Source organism: Pygoscelis adeliae, unplaced genomic scaffold, assembly GCF_000699105.1.
Source record: "Pygoscelis adeliae isolate BGI_AS28 unplaced genomic scaffold, ASM69910v1 Scaffold329, whole genome shotgun sequence".
Classification (NCBI taxonomy): domain Eukaryota; kingdom Metazoa; phylum Chordata; class Aves; order Sphenisciformes; family Spheniscidae; genus Pygoscelis; species Pygoscelis adeliae.
This window is the reverse complement of record NW_008825554.1, coordinates 346,744-361,673: the sequence shown is the minus strand read 5'-3', so window position 1 is coordinate 361,673 and position 14,930 is coordinate 346,744.

Genomic DNA, 14,930 nt, shown 5'->3' with positions numbered 1-14,930 from the left:
CCCACTTTGGAAACAAGCCCCTGGGCGTGCGGGGCTGGCGGACCACCGGGCAGCCCACCCTTCCACACCGCTGGCTTTACCACCCCTCCTCTGTGGCGCTGACAAATGGAGGTGGCTGGGGGTTTGGGGGCCCCCGCCCTGCCTCCCCCTCCCGTCGCCACCGATGAAAGGGTTTCAGCCTGAAAGCCTTTGCAAATGGATGTTTTACAACGCCTCCCGCCCCCGCCAAGGTAATTCTGCTACCCAATATCCTTAATAAAGACTGTTGTTCCCCCTTCAGTTGTTGAAGGTTTCTCTGACAGACTGGTCTTTTCTCCCTCACCTCCGAAGGGAAGGGTGGCTTTCTGGACCTCCCTACGCAGGTGTAAACACCGAGAGAAAGCAATGGTCCTGATAAAAATATTCAGTCACTTATAAATTCAAATAACTGAGGGGGAAGAAATCCCATTCTTACAATTTAACAGAATTTGTCCTATTGACTGCAACCTTCTCCTGCTCTCTTTTTTTTTTCTTTTTTTTTTTTTTTAATTTAATGGCTAGCAAATTCACAACAAGACACAAAACCCTCAAACACAAGGCACAACCAAATACCCAAACCTCCTAGCCACTTGGTAACATGTGTAAGTGGATGCCATAGAGGGATGGAAATCCATGTATAACAGGTCGGAGAAAGCAATGAAACAAAACTCTGCGATCCTGAGGCCTCTGATCCATCTAGCTGTGTTCCTACCCAAAGGCTCAACAGCTGCAAGAGTTATTTATCCACATGGTTAGAGTGCAAATAAATGCTTAGGTTAGAATGAGAATTGTGATTTGGGCCCTACAGGTAAATCAGAGCAAGTCTATGGAATGGCATTTGCCCTCCTTGGTGGCTGCGGGTGAGCTCTTTGTTGGGAGTGTGGGGAAGGGGCCAGCCTGTGAGGAGATAAAAGCTGGGCTTGCCTAATCAGGGCAGAAATAAACCAAGAGATTTCAACCTTCTGCTTTTTTTTTTTTTTTTTTTGGAAAGAAGCAGCACTCTCCAGTTGGCTCCCACTCAAAAAAAGAGGATGCTTGAATTCAGTTATTTTTAGGAACTGCAGCGATATGTAGTGTGCATTAAAGCATAGTGGTATGCTAAGAAATAAAAGAAAAAAACCCTCATTTTTCCCCTTAAATTGCTAGGGAAGCGGTTCCCCAGGAAAAATGTGTTGTGTAATTAAAAAAAAAGGAAAGTATTTATTAAGAGAAAATGTTTGTTTTCTTAGGTTTATATAGAAAGTCTTGAGTGATGAGAATAAAAGCCCAAATCCTATGAGTTTTCATGAAATTCAGTTAAGGGAGAAAAAACCGTTAAGGATGGTTGTTTCCCAAAATGCAAAACATCAGGGAGGAATCTGAAAAGAGCTTTACTTTCTGTGCAAAATCTCCATTGTTGCTTGGCAAACAATGGGAGCTCTGGGCGACTGGAAGGCTGTGAGAATGAATAGGGAATCCGCAGGATGTGTGCGGGTCAGTGCTTGGGGTCTCTGTCCTAAAGCCCCTTTCTCAGCTTGCCACAATAAAGTAGCACAAGGTTTAGTCTTTCCTGGGTCACCGGCCATCTTCTATTATTCAACACTTCACAACAAAAAACACTTATTAATCAGCGCTGACCAGAGGCCCCTTTTGAAACAAGAGAAGGGGAGAAAGAGAGGGGGGAGAGAGAGAGAAAAGAAGATTGAGAAACCCTGAACAGACCCTCCCAATACAAGAGCAACCATAGGCACTTTCTCAACTGGCCAAAGAGATTTTTTTTTTTTTCTTTTTGCCACAACAAAGTTTCCAATCAGGTCAGAGAGGACTGGACTTTCCCCCCTACCCCCACCCCTGTTTTCCCTCTCACTCTCTTTCCTTCTTGCTCTGAAGATGATGGAGACTTTGTTTTGTAAGTAAGGATGGCTTTAGGTCAAATTGCCAAGGTCTGATCTTAGAGGTGTATCCTTGCTATATTGGAAGATAAGACTGTTTCTCATCTGGGCCTCAACTCTGGAGATGGCGTAGGAGAGAAGAGGTTTGCTTGTGGGGCGCTGCTCTTGTGCTTTAAGAGCTGATGGATGAGGTGTCAGGACAGTAGTTGTGTGAGGACTTGGTTCAAAATGGTATGAGAGAGAGTCAAATGTGCCATTTATTGACTCTGCTGAGGGCAACCGTGGGCTTGTTGTTGTTGTTGATCCTGATTTTCTAGCACTAGATATTGCAAAGGGCTAAATGGTGAGCTTTGGAGTGAAAAGGAACTGATAGGTTTAAGAGAAAACCTTTATATTCCTCTGTGCAAAAAAGGATTCAAAGGCAGCGGTGAAAAGGGATCTTAAAGGGCCTAATAAGTGATAATTTAATTTGCAGAGGGGGCGGGGGGATTTTTTTTCTTTGTTGCCTTCTGATAATTTTTTAGGATGTTTAATTATTCTTAAGTAAGTTGGTGTTTCTGGGTAAGGAAACATGCATAGATTGTCACACAGCCCACATTATTATGTTCATGTCTCTTACCCCCATGAAAATGATCTGAATAACTTTGTACAGAGTTTAGTTTGTTGGTTAGAACTACTTTTTGAGTGGAGAACACGACTGAAAAATTGAGGTAGTTCAGACTTTGTTGACAGTACAGGTACAGATGTACCTAAGAGAACAAAGAAATTTGTACTATTTTTTTATTTAACAAATGCATAGAGACAGCAAATACTGAATCCCCTGTGGATTACGTGAGAAAATGAAATTGTTCTCTCAAGAAAAAAATTAGTCCACAAGAAAGGTAAAAACTTATTTTATTTTTTTGCTGACTAAATCGTGTGCGTTTGTGTGTCGTGGGGGGTGGACTTTTTTGTTCGTCTGCAGTCAATGTGCGCGTTTTAGTTAGGGTATATCACTAAATAGTATGAACCTAAGGAAAAGCTGTTCCTTAAGCCCTTTGAATATCGTACTTTGTAGCATGTAAGCTGCGACTAGTGCACCATAGAACTCCTCACTAAAGGGTTTTCTTAGTGGAAACCAGAATAAAGTGTTATTTGGGGGGTAGCCTCTGTGGTGCTTTACCACAGTTTGCATTGCAAACACCAGGCTGCAGCTCACGTTTTGTTCGCAGGAAATGTATTTTACTTAAGTGCTTATAATAGAGTATTCTCTCTTTTCCCCTCAAATATTGCGTTACTCAGATTTTGCAGAGCTTGACGTTCCAGCAATGGAGTAATCAAGTGTTACCTAAATTATTTAAAGCCTGGGATTAAAGGCCTTAGTGCTGAGTGCTGACAAGCTTTCAAATGTAGCCTGGGAAAAGTTTTGTATCCTTTCCTGTGTGTGTATACTTTGAAAATAATTTGGAAAAGTACAGTGAATTATTCTCAAAATGTATGCACAGAGAGAATGAATAATTCTTTTACAAGTCGCTCTCCAAAGGAATGAGTGACTATTAAAAATACAGCAGCAATGTATACACAATATTATTGTGGCACCTGCAATGTTATTTTTAACAGATCTGTTCCTTTCACCAGAGCCTGTGTAAAGGAGCTCTTTTATTTTAGGACTTTGGTTTGGTCTGCAACACAGATAATGCATTAATTCAACAAATATGACCATTTCATACATTAAGTTCCTTTATGTTTTGAGGCCTTACCTTTCATTTCTTGCTCTTCAGGATGCTCAGTGGCTTCACGCTTCTGTGTACTGAAAATTAATGATGCTAATGTATGATTACCTTCAAATGTTGGATAAAATGCATAGAAATGCATTTTCAACCAGCTAAATTTTATTTCCACCTGTGGATGTATGTGGATGTATGTGGATTTGGTGAGCTATGTGCATATTTATTTATTTGTGTTCTTCTGCATCATAGCTTTGTTTTGTAAATGGATGGATTGTTGGTGTTAAACAGTTATAGATAATTTATTTCTTCTTTTAGATAACATAACATTGCTGCTATACTGTAATGTGAAAACAGATGCAGAGGTCTATTGTATTCTGAGCTTTCATTGCATCACTATAATATACTTTGGACGATATTCTTTAAAACTAATGTAATCCACAGAAATGAGGACTCTTCTGGTTTGTCAAAAAAGAAATAGCAGTGGCAGTTACATTTTTGCAAAGGTTTCATCATTAGTACGTTGTTCTGTGCCATCAGAAGACATATATTAGAAATGTTACTATATAATGTCAATTTCTTTTTCCATTCTTACTAATGGCTGATTGTGTGAATAAGTCCCGTTTAAATCTGTGGGACTATTCAAAGGCTGAGATACTACTCTACATGACAAATGGAACGCCAAAATTTGGCCCACAGTATTGAATGGGACTATTGGAAGAATGAGATAGTGCTCGGAGTGAGGAAGGATACTCAAATCTATCTTTAGTATAATGCACCATCTTTACCTGGTGCTTTAAAAACACTGACATTTCTGCACATACGCGTTTGTAGCTTCAGCCAAGAGAGGCAAACGCCAGCCACTGGGGAGAAATAAGGCATGTGAGGCTGGCAAGGATGGAAAGCTGAGAGTATCGATTGCAGGCAGAAGTGCGGGTTAAGGTGGTAAAGACCAGAAGGGAGAGGACACAGGCACTTTGTCCATGGAATATATGTGCCAGGCTGAAGGGCCAGTATAGAGCTGGAGATGGGTTTAAGAGGTAAAAGAAGCTTGAGGTAACTACTGTAAAGTACTCAGAAAACAGAAGGTGTTCTTCCTGTGTGTTTACACAACATTTGTGGTTTTAAAATAGTTTCATATTTATTTACATTGTTATTTTAAGGTAGAAAGATTTTTAAAATATTGCCTTGTCTGTACAGTACATCCTGGGTTAAAAATGACTTATTTTACAGTAACTGTTCTAGATATCTATGGGAATTTGGATGTTCTTCTCATAAATTGTCTCTGATCCAGTGAAGACTGCTTTACTCATATGTGAGTTGTATCCGCTCTACTTGCTAAAGGTTTTCCAGCCAATTTATTTCGGAGAAGGCTTGGTTACAATTCGAAATATATATATCAAGGTTTTATAAAATGAGTTCCTGAAAATCTGGCAGGGAAAAGCCAAATTTTAGCCTGGTACACATGTAAAAATCTGTCTGACATACCCTTGAAGAGTTACACCTTTTGCATTTGTTTGCACATGTGTATCACTATAGACTAATGAAAAAAAGATCTTGCATACACACATGTTGCTTTTTGGGTCTGCAACTTGGATGTGTATAAACATCTGTGTGTTTATTTTAGTAAGTCTGGTCCTTGATACTGAATACAAAGGTTATATTCATTCAGGAGAAAGCATGTTATATTTAAATATAGGGTAAAAGGACATGTGAGTTTACCTCTTAAGGGACTTCTTTATTTGTCCACTCCAGAAATCGTAGTGTTGCTATGACTGAAGGTGTTTTTGGCAAAGACAGGTATAGAATAATCAGTTAAAACTGCGGCAGAGGTATATCACACTTTGTTGGGTGCAAATGCACTTTCAATTAAGTGAGAGCACAGAATATGCAGAGCCACGTGAGATACAACAAAACCTGACACACACGGGCTTAATTTACACCTTCACTCTTACTCACATTGCAAATTTTCCTTCCTGTTCTGCACAGCAACATTGGATCTTCGTGGAGATTTTGTCCCGTGTTTTAATAAAGGCATTTATCTCAAAGGCCTCACTTGGAGACGTGCGGTTCCATTTAAGAGCAGGCTGAAGCCAGCCTACCTGCTGGAAGGTCTCAGCTCCTTGTAGACCAGGAGTTGGGTATCTGCAATCTCAGCAGCTGATGAGCTGAAGGCCTGCTGGGAGGAGAGGCAGGGAATAAAGTTTGAAAGCTGTTTTGATAACTTTTTCTTTTTTAAGGTGGAATCTGAGTGGTGAAGTGTTCACCAAAAATTAGTATTATGTATCTAAAGAATTCAAAACTAATGAGTCATGCCTTCCAAGGCTTTGATTATTTTTTTAATAATACATTTAGGGCTTGTTTGCCTGTTTTTGAGCCTGGGACCCTAGTGCTTTCAGACTTTTCATCTGCAAAGGCTGGAAATTTACTTTAAAAACAAGATTTGAGCTTCCCTTGCAGATATCTTGATTGCAGCAGCTGGGGCTTTATGAAACACTGGCTCATGGAAGTGGGAGAGCTGGCAGCATTAAGCAGCTAAGGAAAGGGCCTGGAATTATTATGAAGTCTTATAGCTCAGAGAGATCAAATAACTATTCAAAAGGCTTTAAAAAGCCTCTGTAATTCTGTGTGTGTGTGGGTTGTTTGTGTAGGGGGGTGAGTTTGTTCACAGATCCTCACTAAAGGACTGTGGAAATGTGGGGAGAGGATGCCAGTGAGAATAAAGTTTGTGGCTGACGTGTTGGGAGGGAGGCTCTGTATCGATGGATGAGCATCACAGAGGAGTGCAGGGATGGAGGCAGTAACTCCTTGCAGAGGCAGGAGCAGGGGGTTGGTAGGGAAGCTGCTGCTCATGCACCTGATGACTGGTTGCTTAAACACATCAAAATTGATAATCTATGCAGCTAAATTCAGCTTGCTGCAGGCAAGAACTGCTCCAGCTTGGCTGCAAAAGCTTGAACTCCATGCAAGGTTGAAATTGCTCAACTATGTCTTTCATGACAAAAATGTTTTTTTTTAATGATAGGTGTCAAGGTTTGGGGAAAAAAAAGTACCAGTAGATGGCGTGCAAAAATATTCAGCACTGTTCATAGATTTTATCAGACAAATGCAAGTTCTTGTTATGGCAACTGGCTTTGGGTGTGAAGACATGTAAGTAGTGAGTTTAATGAGGACGTTCCTGGTAAACAGGGAGGATGTGCACGTAAGGGGAAAAAAAAGAGTGAGATTAATTTAATCTATTCTTCATCTGTTTCACAAACAGCTTTTCAACTGCTGTTGCTTCTTTTTTAACCCAGTCAAAGCATGGACATTTCAGCAAGGGTCATTTCCTCCCCGGGCTTCACACTACAGTCTCCTCTTGTAATGCTGCCCAAAATACATGGTTAGACTTTATCTTTGGGAGGAAAACACAGAGAAAGAGAGGAGCTTGTTTCTTTGCATTTTATTCAAATTTACAAATAAAAATAATCTGCAGGAAAGATCAAGCATTGAATACCTCATGTGAAAATATCAATGCTTTGGAAAGCTATGGGTTCATGAAATAGGGTCTGTCTGGCACTCTTAATTTTAGTCGGTGTTATTATTATTGCATGTTGATCTGTTTAATCTTGTGTAAACTTCCTGCAGAACTGGAAATAGGTACTCTAAAATAGTTATTTGGGGGGTTTTTTGGTGTATATAAAATATCAGCAAGAATTAATTTCATTTATGATGGTGGGTTTTGATAGCTGCCACTTGATGCTGCCCACCTGCAGAGGTAAAAGTACTATTGTGTGAATTTACTGCCAGTATCTCTTACTCCAATATAAAAAGGTGCTGAAACTGTTTCTAATTATAGATGATCATGGTCATGGTTGTGTGCACATGAAAATATTGTGTTTGATAGGTATCTTTGATCATATTAGTAATGCTCTGCCTCCTGCTCAGTAGTTCTCCAAGAATGGTTTTGAGGTTGGAGGTGTTCCCCGCCTGCTCCACGGAAAGAAATTACAGTGTTATCAAACAGAGTGTGATATGGGTGTCAGATGACCTACAAAAACCCTGAAGTTTGTTAGTAGTCTGATATACATTTAAAACCCAAAAATTTGGAGTCAGTGCTTAAGCCCCCTACCAACCAGCTTTGTTCAAGCATTTACAGTGACCAAACACCTTTGAAGATGCAGACTTAAAAAACTCTGAGAAACATTGTCTTCCCTTTCTGCTCTTACCTATTTACTGTGGTTCACTGAAATACTGTGAAAGCATATCAGAATTTGAAGAGATGAGATTTCTGTTACAAGGACGTGATATAGCTGTGTCCATGCGAAGGACCGAGAGACAAAGGACCAGCGGACAAAGCTCAGGAATACGCTGTGGTGCTCGTAGGCTTTCTAGCTCTAACACAAATTGCTGTTCATGGAGGTTCAAGCTAGAAAATATGAAAATCTAGATAGTTGCTAGGTTCTAACCCAGTGTTTTGCAGAAGTGGAAGCGGGAGTCTGCATGCACTGGAGTTCTTTACTTCCAGAAGAGCAAGACAGGCAGAATTTTCTCCTTCTGTAGGAACTTTGCAGTTATAACAGATTTGTCAATTAACAAAGATATTTTGGAAAGTTTCGCTAATATTTATAACTCATGGTTTCTCTATGTCAGTTCTGCTTGTTATTTGCACAGCTATCTTTGTAAGTGGAAGGACATAAAAACAGGCCTTCTAAATATAAAATGAAATATTCTGTGATGGCTTTTTTTCCTATTAGGTTTATATATTCTATGTCTTGCTTGTCTTTCTACAATGTTCTGTTTTAATTAGAGCTCATTTGCAGCAGTCTGCATAAGTTGCCTGTTTCTCATGACGGTACTACCATTTAAACCAAACCCAATAAAACCTTTTCATCATGCCATTCCTTCTTGATTTCTTGCTTTTATGTGTGTGGTGATGATTCTTAGATGAGATTACAGTTTGAAGATGAAGCATACACATAATTCACTTAATTAATTTATATTGTATTTCAGTATATTTAAATGGTCACATCTATTTTATTTTCTTGACAACTGAGTGTTCTATGTCTACGGGCAATGTAAGGTATCAGTACACAATGATGAAACAGAAATGGAAGATGCTGAATTCTGCTCTGTTGTATACTTTCCCCCCATTTAAAACAAAGCATGTAAGTATCCATACTAGATGAAAGGTTAAATGACAAGATTTTAATTTTTTATTACTCACTTGCCCTTTTGGCAGTGGAATTTAGTAGAAGTATATGATCTGAGGCTTCCAGTGTAGAGCTTCAGTCTGGTGCTTCTCTCTTAATCTGTAATTTTATTTGGATTTTTGGGTTGTTTTTTTTTAAATTTAAATATTTCTGAAAAGTAAATGCTTTTTCTGTCAAAACATGAACTTTTTGTGGGACACAAAAGCTGATTTTAATGACTTCAGCTTATTTGAATCAAGACTTAGTGTTTTTTACTCGGACACAATTCCATGAATTGATGAATCCCATCACAGGAATGAATAAATTGTCTTTTAGGAATTAGTGCTTTGTATGATGAACATTGATTTGGTTTTATGCTTATCAAGGATCAATATTTATAATACGCAATAAGAATTATTTTTTGTATTTCCATTGAGAGAGACAATGTGATCTATTGCATGTCCATTAATGGCTTTACTGCGTGCCTTGAGACACTTATTTGGGAAACACCAGGTAACAGTGATGATGGTATGTATGAAGGAAGATAAGCAGTGCTGTTGAAAAACATCTAATTTAATGAAGTCTAGTTAACTGAAATTTGAAATGAACTGCTTTTTAGTGATATCCAGCCTAGCCAATACCCTCCAAATTTTAAGGACCTTTCTTCCTCTCTCTTCTCTTTTAAAGGCAGCCAGTCAGCTCTTTGTGCCAAATAATAGTTACCCAAAAGTTTTCTGATGTCTGAGTAAACAACTCTATGTATATACTTTACGGCAGAGCAGGTTTCTGTAAGGAGGCCTGGGACCACCGCTCAGGACAGTAGTCTTAATTCCCAGAGATCAATTCAAAGAAGCAGCTAAGCCAGCAAGAACAGAAGATGAAAGGTTAGAAAATTAATACTCTGCTGTGATTTAAAATAGCTTGTAAATACAATGATATCCATTCCCTTGTCTGCAAGGACACCCAGCTTTATTTTATCAACCCCAGAGACCTACTCACCTCTAGAAGTACTGGTTTTAGAGTTCATGTCTCTGTTGTGCTTCTTCCATCCCTTGGGTTGATAACCTGACTTTGGACAAGGATCAAAGTGAGAGTGTGGATGGGCATTTTTTAAAAATTGCCGTGAATGGTTGGGATGAGTTTTAAATTTTGCTTTCAGATTAGTCAGGCTCAAAATCAGTTCTTTGTCAAAGGTCCAAACAACCACTATTACATTGAAAAGTTACTACTAATAAAATCTCTAAAAGTTTAAGAAAGATGTGGGTTTTTGCCTGTGCTCTTGCTATAAATTCCTGATATTACTCCTACTGAAAAGTAGGGTCTCCATTCTTCAATACCCCTCTCTGGGCTAACCTCCTTGACTATATCCTGTATCTAATTCAATTTTTTTCTCTGTTCTTGCCTTACTGTGTAGAATATCAATCTCTGACACATTTATTTTACCTGTATAAATTATTTCTTTCAAATTATCCATTGTCCTCCCACACATTCTCTTCAGTAGTTTTCTAGAATCTTACAAATACAAAGGTTAATTAACTAATAGTAAGATGCTGGTTTGATATGGGTAAGTGAGCGTTCTCTCTGCTTTAGCCTAATGGAGAATGAGGGAGAGAGATTAGAAGACCTGGCTGGCAGGAGAAGAATTTCGTTCAGAGGTTTGGTTCTGAGGTTCTTTTTTTTCCCCTCCTTGACCCATGTATGTTGTCTGACAAGGGAAAAGCTTGGTAGAAAGAGGGGTTGCATGGTCTACCCTCTCTATAGCTTGAAGAAATAGAGCATGCTACAAGCCATGATTTCCCCAAACTTTAGCATCCAGGGTACCATGAGGTGCCAGGGAAGGTCAGGTCACAGGGCAGGAGCAGGACCTTCTGTGTGAGCTATCACAGAGGAGCGTGGCTATCTGAAGCGTTTCATCTTTGACCTCAACTGTGGTATGAGCTGTAGCTTTTCCCCAATTCTGAGACCTGACAGACACCATCAGGAGGGCTGAAAGGGGCTCGATAAAGGGAAGCCCGAGCCCAGCTACAGCATGAGAGAAGAGGTTCTTGCTGGTGTCATGTGTGTGAGGTCTGCACAAGCATCCTATCAGCAGTGGTAGGCAAGACAACCGCCTCTCGCATTGTTTTGAAGGTTTAGGGGCTCTTGCTAAAATGACTTGCACAGCAGTTGTGTGCTGACTGTTGAAAGCTGGAGAGCTGGCTCTCATCTCAGCGTTACTGTCTGCAGCCCACTTGCCCTACTAGGAGATATTTAGCTGGAATTATCATTGGTCAGCTTGGTGTTTGATCCTACGATGCACAAAGGGAAGGGGCTACAACCATTGTGTATAAGAGCTATATCCAGTAGAGGTGTTATATCTGGCTTAAGCTGTAGATTTGCCAGAATAAGGCTTTGCTTCTCTTTTGGGATGATGTATTCTTTAACAAGTTCAATAAATAACATTAGAAACAAGCTTGAAAACCTTACTTCAAGTGATAATATTTACCTAGTCACTTAGTCAAAGATACATTATGTGCTGTGTAACTGGCCTGTGACCAAAAATACAGTCTTTTTTTCCCAAACCTCCAATTTTCTTGTAAATTTTTGTAATTTTTTTGTTATTCAGACATGTTATTTAGCTTAAACTTGTTAAAATTTAAGCTAAATCTGTTGGATAAATTGTATCTGTTCTGCATGAGAGAAGTGGACAAGTTACAGGCCAAGTGAAGAAGGTACCTTCCTGATAGTTTTGCTCGTGCAGTCATGCTGTTAGGAGTAATCATAAGTAATGATCTATAGATAGACCATTATATAGATAGGTGTTCAAATATGGACAAAAAAAAGGACGTTTACTTATGTGAGACCCTACATTTCCTGAAGATGACCATATCAGTTAAAGGGATAGGTCTGGCCTAACTAGGGTGGGAGATTTCTAAACCCGATTCTGCCTTGGTTAAAACCCCTTTGCTATTGCATTAACCGGTCCATTCAGCACCTCTCAGAAGCAGGCTGCAAATGTGTACAGGATGTTAATATTTTTATGAGAGGAAACCATTGTAGACCACAAACTCTGTGAGGTAGGTTTCTTCTCTAATTATCTTTTCCCTGAGGTACTTATTATAATTCATGGTGGAATAAATTGTATTAATAATTTTATTCATTTAAATGGGAAATGGTTTCTCAAAAGGAGAAACTAAAAGAGACAGGATCAGAAAAGGAAATGAAGGCTCCACCTTGATACTAACAAGGTTGATTTTTGAATGTCCTGCAGTTATGTATCCCCATATGATACCTTAAGTAAATGCACTTGTGTTATTTCATACAAGAATTCATACTGACTTTAAATGGGAGCTAATCATGTGAATAGTCCCTACAGTATTTTTAAACACCTAGTTTATTTTAAGGCAAGCTTTGGTTATAATTTGTGTTGCACTGTTAAGGTCTATATACCAACTACTATTTTGTTGCATGGTCTAGGTGAGTGCTAATTACTGCATTCTGCAGTAATAATATTTTTAACTTCATTGTAGTCATACTAAATCAAAAAGAGGACATTGATAATCCAGCTGTGGTAAGGTGGTATGATTTAAAACAGTTAATATGACAACGTAAAAAGGGTCAAGGTTCCATCATGTTCAATGGTAGGTAACAGAATGAAACCAAGCAGGGGCAACTCTCCCACCCCAAGGACTGCCTGGTGTTAACTGTGCGTAAAAGTTGAGGTTTAAGGTGACAAACACTGAATTGATAAATATAGTGTTGAGTAATTGAGATTAATCCCAGCTTCTGAGCAAAAGGACTGTATTCACTGTGATCAGCTGATACAACCCCAATAAGCATTGTGCGTGGGACAGTGGTGCCAGATGGTTATTGTAACAGCCTTTCATGTAGCTGGTTGTTGCTGTACGAGGTTATTACTGACTGACCAAATTAAATCTCCCTGCACCTGTATTGCTACAGAAATGGTGGTGGTTGGTGGGTGTGGCCACCTGGAGTCTTGTAGGGAAGGTTAAATGCAGGGTCTAAGGTTGAAGAAGGGAATTTACCATCTTCTGTCAGATCCTGGGAAATATCATGGGAAGGTGAGCAGTGTTTGAAGGTGGAGAGAAACGAGATACTGAATGAAAGGGATTTGTGGAAATGGTTACAGTATGAGATTGCAGGTTTTGAGCATAGGCCCAGGGCAGTTGTACTAGCCTAAAATCTGCCAAGCAATGCAGGAATGAAAATCTCTTAGGAAGCAGCGTGCCCTTCTTCTCCCCGTCAAGGCCAGAAAACATGAACTGAGCTCAGCGTGCCTGCAAACAGCTTCTGCAGGAGAGGAGGTGCCAGGGATCAAACAACATTCACTGCAGGTCCCCTCTACTATGCAGGTTGACACAGTATGAGAGCCACCTATATTCCTGAATTTGTGCTTGGGTGCTTCATGGTGTAAACTTGCATTAAAAATCATACTCTTTCATGCAGAAGGCATCATTATGATCATGCTTTGGAACCTCACATGACACAGTGCAGAATCTCACCCTAAATCTCTGTATCCATCCTACAGGATGGAACCCATCTTTCAGACAGTGAGAGCTTCAGGAGGACTTGAGTATCCATATGTGGGCATATATGGAGTTGATTAGCTGTATAAGTCCATATATGGACTTTGTAGGTTAAATTATCTCTGTCATGTCACTAGACAATGTCAGCAGAGTGAGCCTCCTTCTGTGCAGTGGGTTTGTTCCCTTTCAAACACGGATACCACAGCCCAAGATGGGTTCCAATAATGATCTGGTTAACAGCGTACACCAGAAGACTTGTACTAATGCTTTGTCTACTTCTACTGCTGTTCCTCCCCCTTATAGACCCAGGGATCCTTTCAGTCACTGTGTCACACTGAGAGCTCAAATTGAGCTGCACCAGGAGGTCCTCTTACAGCAGTAGGGGGATTTTTAAAGCATGGCTTGAGAGTAAGCAGTGCAACATTGTCGCCTTTTCTGAGAATTCTCTAAAGCAATAATTCTGAGAGATGTAATTTTTTCCCCCCTTTTAAGCGGGACTTAACACAGTCCTAAAGATGAAAATTCAGTTGCCAATGTAGTTTTTCTATTTGTTATTTTATCTTTCATTTTTAAGCTCTTATCCTGCTATTGCACTTATCCTAGACTCTTAAACTCTGGTCCATAATTTCCTGAGTGTACAAGTTCTCCATGTGTGTATTCATTCAAAGGTATTGCAGAGCTTCCAACAAATGCAGTAAATTCAGGAGAAAATATGCAAAATTTGGGTCCAGCTTCAGTGCGAAAGCATAATAACTTGATTGCGTGGTTCCTGAAAACAAAAGTGGCAGGCTCAGACCCACTCTCTGGTGAGTTCGGGCAAAGCTTTGAAACAAAGGCTTGAGCTTGGCTCTGTTTTGCATCTAATACCTAAATCCCAGTTAAGAATTTGTGACCAGCAGGTAAGGATAGCTTTAGTATGGAGTTGAGGATGCTCACCTCAGAAGTGAGCTTCTGTCACACTGAATGTTTAGTTATTTATGCCAAGTCAAACAACATCACTGAGGAATAGGTCTTTCTCTGACTCAGTGCCAAATTTTGATAGCATCGTGGTTAGGGCACTGTGCTGGTAGGTAGGAGAGGAAACCATGTATGTGAGTTTCCTATTTCACAGGGGGGTACCTGTACCACTAGAATTGGTACTGGAATTAAAAAGAGATTCTCATTCTTGTAGGTCTCTTCCTGAAATTTCTCAGTTCCTCAAATTTGTCCCCTAAGTAAAATAATTTGGGGTGTTTTACCAAATCCAGCATAGATGAAACAACACTTTTGGCATATGGATTGTGCACTGAAGAAAATTCCCCTAGTTCTGCACATGAATAATTGGCAAATCCTGCTCCATGGAGAACTAATCAACATCAGCAGAGTAACATTACAGCATAAGCTTCTATTGCTGGAAGGAATGGGAAAGGAATGGAATGATGAAGAGATTGCTCGGAGGCTGAAGCTCTTGGACTTTCAGCTATTAGACTGATCTCTTTTCACAGTGGAATATGGCAAACATTTTGATTTCTGAGAGATCCATGGTTTACCTCAGAGATGGGGCCCAATATGTTTTTGAGATCTAGATGTTGAACATGATCTGAACATGAGCCAGCAGTGTGCCCAGGCAGCCAAGAAGGCCAATGGCATCCTGGCCTG